The sequence below is a fragment of the Heptranchias perlo genome, chromosome 5 (assembly GCF_035084215.1).
Source record: "Heptranchias perlo isolate sHepPer1 chromosome 5, sHepPer1.hap1, whole genome shotgun sequence".
NCBI lineage: Eukaryota > Metazoa > Chordata > Chondrichthyes > Hexanchiformes > Hexanchidae > Heptranchias > Heptranchias perlo.
Window position 1 is genome coordinate 50,042,279 of NC_090329.1, and position 12,005 is coordinate 50,054,283.

A 12,005-nucleotide genomic window follows, 5' to 3' on the forward strand; every position below is an offset into this window, starting at 1 on the left:
ATACTTTGTATCAGCCGGTTAGGTGTCAGCCGTGGCTCATTGGGTAGCACATTTGCCTCTGAGTCAAAAGGTTGTGGCTTCAAGACCCAGAGGCTTGAGCCCATAATCCAAGCTGACACTCAGTGTAATACTGAGGGAATGTTGCATTGTTGGAGGTGCTGTCTTTCAGATGAGACGTTAAACTGAGGCCTTGCCTGCCCTCTCAGTGGTTGGAAAAGATCCCACGGCACTATTTCAAAGAAGAGCAGGGGTGTCCTGGTCAATATTTATCCCTCAACCGACATCAGCTAAAAAACAGATTATCTGGTCATTATCTCATTGCTGTTAGTGGGAGCTTGCTGTGTGCAAATTGGCTGCTGCGTTTCCTACATTACAACAGTGTCTACACTTCAAATGTACTTGATTGGCTGTAAAGTGCTTTGGGACGTCCTGAGGTCGAGAAAGGCGTTTTGTTTTTTAGGAGCACTAGGACAGGTAAATGAGCACAGAAGACAGGCACTAAGGGGTTGCACAAGGATGATTTTTAATTATTTCTGTGAACTATAAGACACAGATGGAATTGAGTTGTTGGACAAATTTGTTTTTTGTTCTAGATTTGGTGATGGTGCTCATATTTGTAGTGAAGTTGGCTGTTTGTGGGACTGTTGGTGTATTGGGGATGGGAGAGATGATTCATGCAAAGTGCTCTTGGATGAGCAGCTCTCTGAGAGCTCTGACAGCTAGGGACATTGGTGGGCAATGTCTCTCCTGCCCTTCCTCCTCCTCATGCTGCTCCTCCTGCTGCACATCTTGCTGCCCAAGCATAGGACCTTTATTTAAATACTTTATTCATCATTTTACATCATTCCGGCGTGTTCCTCTGCACGCTTACAGAGCAGTGTAATTCAAGATGGCGAGCAGAGCACTTCTGGTGCGGCATGAGTGTGCGCGCACCACCCGCCATATTGAACGCTTACGCACGGGCGTGGTACCAACGAATTTCTAGGTTTGCATGTCTATATTTTTGCAACTCTGACATTACAGGAAAATATTTCCTTTATGTTTGTGCCATGATGCAGAGCTCTTTGCAATGGAACTCAATGAATGCATTCATCCTTTTCATACTTCAACTCCTCTCCTCCCACCCCACCCCCATTCCCACTGACACGTATTACTGGTGCACTTTTAAAGAATGTTCATTGATGTGCTCAGATATTGTCAATATAACTGTATTCATTTTATGGTAGCCTATTTGTTGTGAACATCACATCAACCAATAGTCTACAGAACAGTTGAATATTAGCATATGATTAAAAGCCATGAAAAGAGAAACAATACAAAAAAGATAAAAACAAGATGAGACCAAAGAAGAATAAAAGGCATCAGAAGCAGTATATTTCACTGAGGTAAAATTACTATACAGCAACAATTGCTAAGGCAACCTTAACCCTAACAAGTACTGGTGATCAAAGCCATCAATAATTTTAAGGTGAGAAACTATCATGGAAGACGGGACTGCACAACAGCTAATCAAGGGAGTGAGAGGGGGACAATACTGTCTGACCTGACCAGGGTCAACTATTATTTTCTAGCTGTATACAATTTTTAGAGAATTATTTTAGTTCTTGTATGGGCATCAACAATGCATTGAATGATGATGCTGTAGTGGTTGTGAAGAAGAAGGTACATGATACAACGGCAGAAAAAACAGCACACCTGGATTGTTCCCTCCAAGTCCATTTGGTTTTACCCCATTGTTAAAGGGATAAAGCTTGCATGGAAATCTATTTATACCATGTGCAATGGATTTATATGTAAAGCAAATAGAAAAAGGCTCCGAGAAATTGATTTTCTTCTGTTCCTGTAACAACCACCTGCCATCAATGAACAAAGCCAATTAAATGCTACATACAGCAACAGCTGTCTCAGCAATGACGGAGCTAAAAAATCTTATTTGATGCTTTGAAAAAGCATCTTCTCTGATGTGATCACATCACCAAGTGTTGCATCATTTAACATCATGGAATGCCCATTTCCTGTTCTAATCTTTAAGAAGCATCATTAATATTGACTTCATTTTATGCCTATGTCCTTTGTGCACTTCCCCAGAGACTTCTGTTGCTAAGCCCCAATAACCCTTCAAATAAATTTGACCTTCTTGGATGTGTTGTGACCCTTGAATTTAGTGTGTTGATCTTAGTCGGTTACTCTTCCAATAGATTGATATTGGGACTCAAAGTTGGGGAATCAAAATAGATCCCTTAAGTACCTGAAATAGCTATCTGGGTTTTTGCTCCTCTATTGTTTCTTTTTTGGCATCAGCTTGGTCTAGATGGTCACACTTTCACTTCAAATTCAGATGGGTTCAAGCCCCACCCAAGGATCTGAGCATATAATTTTGGCTGACACTCCAGTAAGGAGTGATGCATTATAGGTGCCATACTTCATATGAGCCATTCTATCTGTTTGTTCTGGTGGTGGAACTGGGCATTAAAGATCCATGGCACTATTCAAAGACAAGCAGGGAGTTCACCCAGTGTCCTAGTCAATGTTTCTCCCTCATCCAACACCACCAAAAAAAAACAAATTTACTGATCATTTATCTAATTGCTATTTGTAGGATTTTGCTATGTCCAAAATGGCTGCCATTCATGCTTACATAGCAACAGTAATTGCACTTCACAGTAACTCATTGTATGTTAAATGCTTTGAGACATTTCAGAGAGATGTGATAAGGTACGATATGATTACAAGACATTTTTTTTCAACACCTGACCTCGCCAAGCTCCACTGGCTCCCCAAGCTCCAATAAATTGACTTTAGGATTCTCCTCCTGGTCTTCAAATCAGTCCACAGCCTATCCCCACCCAAACTCAATGATCTTCTCCAGATGTACGCCCATGCATGCATACTCTGCTCCTCTCACCCTGGCTTTCTCCTTGTTCGCCCCTCCCTCCACTCTACCATTATGCTTCGCCCTTTGGGAGTCTCTCCCACAGCACATCCACTTGGTTACCTCCCTTCCTGCTTTTAAATGCATCCTACGACCCTTCTCTTTGACCAAGCTTTGGTCCCCATCTCTATTTTTCCATTTTTGTCTCTTCCTCGGTGTCTACTCAGCTTCCACTGTCCTGTAAAGTGCTTTGAGATGTCACTATGTGTTTGAGAAGCACTATGGAAAAACAAATTAACCGATTTATTTGAAATGTATTAATTCCTAATATTATGCAGCCAAATTTCAAGATATTTATATGCCTATAAACCAGCTTCAATGCTGGAAATTTCCTCGGCGGTTCTCCCGATTGGCTGACGTAAATTTGGCGGAAGATCAGTGTTAACCCCAGATAAATGTTTTTTGTTTGTTTTATAAATTTCCTTGCAATTATTTGTTAAACTTTGAGATTAATTGCAAGATCCCACTAATCAGGCAAACAGTTTGGCAATACATCTCAAACCATTTGAATATTCATAAAATTAAATATAACTTAATTCTTTAAAGCTGGTAGAAAAATCTACATGAATGCATTTGATCACTCCCAGGATATCAGAAAAACTATCTGAAATATAAAACTCTTGGCTGACTTTCTGTTGTTGCTTGGCAGTCATAAAGAAACAGCTATATTTTTCTTCCCTAAAGGGCTACTTAAGCTGGAGGCCAACTTAGTGAGATGCTGACAGTGTAAGTTTGTGCTGGGCAGAGGTAAGAGAAGGAGCTGGGAAGCTGAGGGAATGGAATTGGTGGTAGTGTGACAAAGTAGGCTTTTTTATTTCATGCAGTTTTGAAATACCTAGAATTAAAAATGTATTCTCTCAATTTCAAAGTGGAGGTGTTACAAATTTGGGTTTGCCACAGACACCTTCTTGGGTTCAATGGCATCTGTCACTCCCATAAGCAGTCTGGGCATCTTATTTTTATGGACGTTGACTCACACTGCCCTTTATCTACTTGTACAATACCATAATCTGGGGGTATAATAATAATACTCCATTATGAATTGAACTCGATACTTGTGTCTTTTGCATGTGAGTTTATTCAATTTCTTCAAAGATGGACTGAGCAAAAATTTAGTGAGATGAGCTCAGATATGAGTCATTAAGCCACTTTATTTCACAGACAGCAAATGAACATACAGGGCAGCTTACCTTTCGGTAATAATACAAAATAAAGGAAATGCCATGTCTCCTACATCAGTGTGTCATTTCACTTGACTTAAACAAGATGTATGAGTGACCTGGGACTGTTTATGTGTTGGCAAATTCTCCCATAATCTTTACTTCTAACAGAAGAGATAAACTTTGTGGGTGGACTGGAAATTTTTGTAATCAACATGCAACAGGAGTAATTTTGACTTTGTGCGATAGTTTAATATAATCGTTATCAATTCAGCTGAAGTCAATAGAAATGAAAATTGGGAGGTGAATAATGGGCAGCTCAATCGATATCAGCTCCATCTTACACTATTACCCAAAGTCAAAATTACCCCCAACACCTTGAAGGACGGTTTCATCCAAATATTCTGTCATTTATCAAGCTGTCTGGGTTTAATTTTATTGTTTTTTAAATATTGTGACAATTCAGTGTATTGCCATGATTTACTACTTCTGTATATATTTAACCTATGAAAAAAACATACTAAGTAGTTTTTAGTCTGTATGCATTGGTCCGGTGGTGTGGATGACTAATTCTGGTTTGTTACTCATCACTAAATCTAGTATGGCCTGTTCCTGTGTCAGTTCTAAAGCATATTGTTCCAGAAAATTGTCCCAAATACATTCTAGAAATCCATTACCTTTGCTACTTGAGCTGTTCTGCTTTTCCCAGTCGATGTGAAAAATTGAAATCGCCCATTATAATCACATTGTTTTCATTACATGCTTCCCTGGTCTCTGTATCTATACTTCTCCCCACTACATCACTACTGTCAGGAGGTCTGCAGACAATTCCCAACAGAGTCTTGCATCCTTTGCTGTTCCTTAATTCTACCCATAGGAGGAATTTTAACCCCCAAGAACGGGTGGGATGGGGGTGGGTGGGAAGTTAAAATAATAGAACTCAGCTTCAACACGCCCACTTCCGGGTTTAATGGAAGCACGTTTGGCTGTGTGTGAGTAACCTATTCGCTGGAGGGAAGTCGATAATTAGTACAGGTGGGCAGGTACTTATCAGAGCAAATTACCTCTTTAGGAGATGTTAATTAAGTGATTTTAAATTGACTCTAACAGACTTTCAAATTTAACGCCTCCAGCATGAGTTTCCAGGGCCGCAGGAATCACGGCAGGTAAAAGGAAGTGAGAAAGGCCGGATCCATGAGGTAAGTGCCTTTATTGCACTGCTTGTGGGCCAGGAGGAGCAGGAGTGTTTCTTTTATACAAAAAATATTAAAACACTGGGCCAAAGGAGAGATTTCATCACCCTCCGTATCACCATGTCTTTACAAATCTCTTTAAAAAAAAATGAAATTGTCATCTTACTTGCTTATCCAAGATGGCAGTCCTAACCCCAAACAGTTGGCCTCACAAAATGGCTTCTCACCATTTATTAATAGACCCACAGTTCAGCCTGGCTGCAAAAGGGTCAAGGTAGGTGGGCAGGCTAGGAATGGCAGGTGGCAATCTCGGCACAAGTTAGTTTCTTGCTTTTTTTTTATAAACCATCTGGCGAGCAGCTCTAACTTGGGCCTAACCCGCAATCGGCCGATCTCCCCCACCACGATGTCCGATGTGCCCCAACTCCCCCCCACAATGTCCAACTTCCCCCACTTCCCTGCGATCAACCCCACCATCCAAACCTTGAAGACCCCGATCTCTCCCCGACCCCCCCATCCAAACCTCGAAGACCCCGATCTCTCCCCGACCCCCCCATCCAAACCCCGAAGACCACGATCTCTCCCCGACCCCCCCATCCAAACCCCGAAGACCCCGATCTCTCCCTGACCCCCCCATCCAAACCCCGAAGACCCCGATCTCTCCCTGACCCCCCCATCCAAACCCCGAAGACCCCGATCTCTCCCTGACCCCCCCATCCAAACCCCGAAGACCCCGATCTCTCCCTGACCCCCCCATCCAAACCCCGAAGACCCTGATCTCTCCCCGACCCCCCCATTCAATCCCCGAAGATCCCACTCTCTCTCTGACACCCCCATAAGACCATAAGACCATAAGAGATAGAAGTAGGCCATTCGGCCCCTCGAGCCTGCTCCGCTATTTAATGAGATCATGGTTGATCTGATTTTTACCTCAACTCCACTTTCCCGCCCTTGCTGATCAAAAATTTGTCTAACTCAGCCTTGAATGTATTCAATGACTCAGCCTCCACAGCTTTTTGGGGTAAAGAATTCCAAACATTCACGACCCTCTGGGAGAAGAAATTCCTCCTCATTTCCATCTTAAACAGGTGATCCCTTATTCTGAGACTATGCCCCTTAGATTTAGAATCCCCCATGAGGGGTAACACCCTCTCAGCATCTACCCTATCGAGTCCCCTCAGAATCTTATATGTTTCAATAAGATCTCCTCTCATTCTTCTAAACTCCAATGAGTATAGATCCAACCTGTTCAATCTTTCCTCATAAGACAAACCTTCCATACCCGGAATCAACCTAGTGATCCTTCTCTGAACTGCCTCCAATGCAAGTATGTCCTTCCTTAAATAAGGGCACCAGAACGGTACGCAGTACTCCAGGTGTGGTCTCACCAGCACCCTGTACAGTTGTAGCATGACTTGCCTGCTTTTATACTCCATCCCCTTAGAAATAAAGGCCAATATTCCGTTTGCCTTCCGGATTACCTGCTGCACCTGCATGACTTTTTGTGTTTCATGTATGAGGGCACCCAGATCCCTCTGCACCGCAGCATTTTGTAGTATTTCTCCATTCAAATAATATTTTGCTTTTTTATTTTTCCTCCCAATGTGGATGATTTCACATTTTCCCACATTATATTCCATCTGACAAATTTTTGCCCATTCGCTTAACCTGTCAATATCCCTTTGCAGACACTTTGTGTCCTCATTGCAACTTGCTTTTCCACCTATCTTTGTATCATCAGCAAATTTGGCCACAAGACACTCTATTCCTTCATCCAGGTCATTGATATATATTGTAAATAGTTGAGGCCCCAGCACTGATCCCTGCGGCACCCCACTAGTTACAGATTGCCATTTTGAAAATGACCCTTTTATCCCGACTCTTTGTTTTCTGTTAGTTCGCCAATCTTCTATTCATGCCAGTATATTATCCCCAACACCATGAGCTCTTATCTTGTGCAGTAATCTTTTATGTGGCACCTTATCGAATGCCTTTTGGAAATCCAAATATACTGCATCCATTGGTTCCCCTTTATCCACCCTGCCCGTTACTTCCTCAAAGAACTCTAATAAATTTGTCAGACATGATTTCCCATTCATAAAACCATGTTGACTCTCCTTGATTGTATTATGAGTCTCCAAATGTCTTGCTACTACTTTCTTAATAATGAATTCTAGCATTTTCCCACTGGCAGATGTTAGGCTAACTGGTCTATAGTTACTTGCTTTCTGTCTCACTCCCTTCTTGACTAGGGGTGTTACATTTGTGGTTTTCCAATCTGCTGGGACCATCCAAACCCCGAAGACCCCAATCTCTCCCTGAGCCCCCCATCCAAACCCCGAAGACCCCAATCTCTCCCTGACCACCCTCCCCCATCCAAACTCCGAAGACCCTGACCTCTCCCCGGCTGCTTTCCTGCCCGACAAATGAAAGTAAAAAAAACAATCTGTTTGGGCCTCTTCATCTTACCAGCAAACTCCAACACTTTTTAGCTTGCCGAGAAAGCCGCGGTGACTTCTTCATTCAGTAGGTTAGAAATTTGCTGGGCTGCACAAGATGGCCGAGGTAAATGAACTAACTTGCCTATGGGCTGCATCTGAACCAGACGAAGGGGATAATCTCCGAAAGCTTGTGATTTTAAAATAAATTTGTTGGACTATAACCTGGTGTTGTAAGATTCCTTACAAGATATGGGGGTGAGACAGTATTGCAAAGGGGATGCGATGGAAGCAACAACGTGCTAGTGGCGTTAGTGGCAACCATGATAACTAGGGCAGATGATGGGAGTGAAGCAATAATAGCCAAACAGAGAAAGGGAGAGGGGTGGGAAAGAAAGAGCACAACACAGGAGCCACAAACTAGATGTGAGGAGCAAGGGGAGGGCACACAACACAGCTAGAATGGGGAGGTTAGGATATAAGGTGTGAAAGAATAGTTCAAAATGGTCACCGACATATTCTGAAGTGGTACCGATAAAGAAGTCTTCCCTCAGATCACTTCCTCCCCAATAGAATTCGAAACTTTCCTTAAGCATGGGTTGGATCCCTCTCCCACCCATGAACTCAAATCTGCTGCGTGTCCCTATCCAGCTCCACCATGCCACACCATTCCATGACACATCATTCCACACAATGCCACGCCATACAAACATACATTACCTTTTTCTACTCTAGCTCCTGACTTTTGAATTATTTTCTGGGTCCAACTGCTATTCCTTTTTTTTGTAATCCTGCTCCTGGTGTTAGTTTTTTTGTTAAGTCCTGCCCATTCTGCTACTAATTTTTCTACTGCCACTCTTCACATTTGTGTTTTTTTTGTTATTGCTTGTGTTCCTGGTATTTGTGTCTTTAGTCCCATTCCTAAAGTTTCTTTTTTACTTTAAGTTTGTTCTTATTATTTCTGTTCTTTTTCAGCTTTACCTCCTGGTGCTTACATTTTTTTAAGTCTTTGATATGATGCTTGTGTTTTATTAGTCCTGCTGCTGCTATTTATGCTGTTACTCCCAGTGTTTCTGTTTTTAACTGTAACTCTGTCAATTCCTGTTAACTCCTGCTTCCACTGCTTTTTAAAAAAAATATGGTTCTCCTGTTCGTTTTCTGTCCTACTCTTGGCGTTTGTGGGTTTTTACAGTATCAACCCAACTATTTAAGGCAGCACGCCCTAACTATTTCTGTTATTTGTACTTGCACTCCCAGTGTTTGTATTTTTGACTGCAGTTGTACTGTTAAATACCACTTTCAGTATTTCTTGTTTTTCAGTCCTGCTCCCTCTCTGGAGATTTTTTTTATACCACTCCTAAAGTTTCTATTTTTCAGTTCCACTACTGTTTTTTTTAATTACTTCTCTTCTTTTTAATCCTGCAGTTGTTTTTGTACTTTTTAAAAAAGTCCACACACCATTAAACCTACTCAGATTCCCCTCTCCATTACTTCTAAATATATTGGCCCCAGAATTCCAGAATTCCTGGGTTGGGGAAGGGCGTGAATCGCAATTTACATCTTTATGGGGTCAGGAATTTGGACAGGGCCTAAGGTCCGCTGGATTTTCACCCCATAAAGTGAATGACAGGGTGGTGAGTGGGTGTTAGTATTGCCAGAGGTAAAGGGGACTACCTTGCTCATCGTCAGGAATCGTTTTCATCTGTTTCCTGACTTGAAGCCTCTGGAGGAAAAAACTGTTAGCTTGGATCTGTATGAGCAAAGTGTTATGTTGAACAGCTAATTTGTGTATCTCTGTTGAGGAAAATATTGGCTGGTGGAGAGATTGAAGAATACATGGAAACATTATAAAACAAAAGGTTTATGCACTCACACACCCACTGAAGGCACATTGACTCCCAATTGTCTATCCCCAAACGCCAGACCAGAATTGAATCCTATGATTGCCAGTGCTTCCCCTTCATGGTGAGTTAAAGTGCAGATTTATGCACTTCCTCCCCTTGTGGCCTGCCTTTCCCTGGCACAGTGTGCTGTCTTCTCTTGCAGGAGGAATACAAAGTGTTAACTGGCTGCCGCAGCCAATTACAATCTGTCAGAACTCATAGAATGGACGGTAGTAAGGGTAGGTGTAAGGGAGCATGGACCTTGGATGAGAGACTTCATGGTGGTAGCATGCATTATAGGATGTGAGACACTTGACATGAGTGCTGCCAAGTTCCTTAGGTTCTGGGGCAAGGGACAAAGTGCCATATAATACCCCAATGGATATTGCTTGAATATTGGGGCAAGGAATACCCACTTGCTTTTCCGTTTTATCAGTATGCTGCACAGGTATTCAGTTAACAACATACGTTTGCTGATTTTGTGAGATCATTAAACTTCTTGCCATACCGTAAGAAGGTCCTTAGGGTTATTGAGGTGCCACTCTGAGCCACAGGCACCTCCTTCCATATAAGCCATGCTGCTATAACTGATAGCTTTGTTTCATCTATTCCAACAATTTTTTCCCTCCTTTCTCTGATTTCTGATAGCAGGAGTTAAACATCAGCCTCTGAAAAGACAGATACTTGCCCCTTTCCTTATTCTGCAGCTGCCATTGTTTTTCCTGTTACCAGAGACTGTCCTTTAAATCCAGCTAGCCCTTTATATGATGAAGTTGTGCCATTGCTCCACCCCTTTCTCAAATTTTCCTTCCCCTTCCCCCACCCCCTGCCCCCAGCAGATCTAGCCTTCTGGTGGGACTCTTGTAAGCATTATGAAATTAGTTGACTCATAGATTTCTGACAGGGTCAGCATCCTAAGATTTCAATGGGTATAAGTACTACCCCATCGCACTTCACTGGGTCATTATTTTTAGCTTTCCTCCCCATCTTTTTCCTTGCCATTCCCTTCATTGTAACTACCCAAACTTCCTGTTTTGTGTTCGGACGTCATCCCACTGGCCTCTTCTAAGTTCACCACGGCACCATCGAATTCTCTTGAACCCATAACTTTCCTTCTTAAAAATTTGTGTCACCAACTTTTACTACTCACTACCACAAACCTCTGAGCAACCCAATTGTGTTCTCTTCCTTCCTTTCATTATGTCAGATCTCCAACTTCATTCTTGCATTTCATGCAGCGAAAGAACTGACAATCAGACAAATCTAAAATTCTTGAAATAATTCGATTATACATATGATTTATCCACTCAGTACTATATTCACATTATGTTCAATAGTTTATACACATATAAATATTCTACATACTTATACACAATATAGATTCATTACATAAATAAATACATTTACTAAGCAACTTCAAATACTTCACATTTATTTGGTTTGATTGGCATTCTTTTATTCAACCCTCTATATAAATATATAAAACCTTTCTAATACATAATTTTATGCCAATTTTCAATTGCTTACATCATTTTATTACAATTTCTATTTTCTCTAATATTAGATATTCTCCATTGTACTTTATAACCCTCTTATCCCTTTTAAACAACATATTGTCTGACTTCCTATGAGCAGTGTCACAGGAGAACGACTACTAATATATTAAAAAATCTTACCTCTGCACACGTCAACTTTTTCCATTATAAATTGCTATGTCCATATTTATAATGGAAAGTGCCTATGTAATCTTGTCACGCTATAATTACACCCGCCTTAATGGTGGCACTGCAGCGCCCCTGTTTTGTGTATCCCAGCAACTTAGCCTCTACTCCAGAGAAATTTCTATGCTTCAACCAACTCTATTTCTCTGCTTCCAAAATTGCCATACGTTTTGCTATTTAAATATAAATAATAATGTAAAATCAAAATATTATATGAAAGTAAGGACTTTAAAATGGGCACTCAATTACATTTGCATGCTCTAGTCCAATTATTCTCCACCCTCTAACCTTACATGCCCTGAAGCTATACTTGGTCTTAACTCCTCATGTGCGATGACATGGAAGATCAAGCAATATGAAGTAAAACTTTATACAACTGGTAATTTCTCAGAATAGTGTCATAAGTTACTTAGCTGCATGGGATATTAAAGTTGAGATACATTATTATATTACTCATATGTTATATTAACAAATGAATGCTTAATGCATTTGTATGGATTCCTTTATCCACTATTTTAATTTGGCTGTTAATCTACTTATAGGTTAACAGCTCTGCAGATGGAGGAATGTCACACAAACGTGTTAAGCATTCACCCATTAGTATTACCAACAGTAATTCTTAGGCTTTAACAGAAAATTTTACAATGTATACATACAAATTAAGCTTACTCCTTTAAA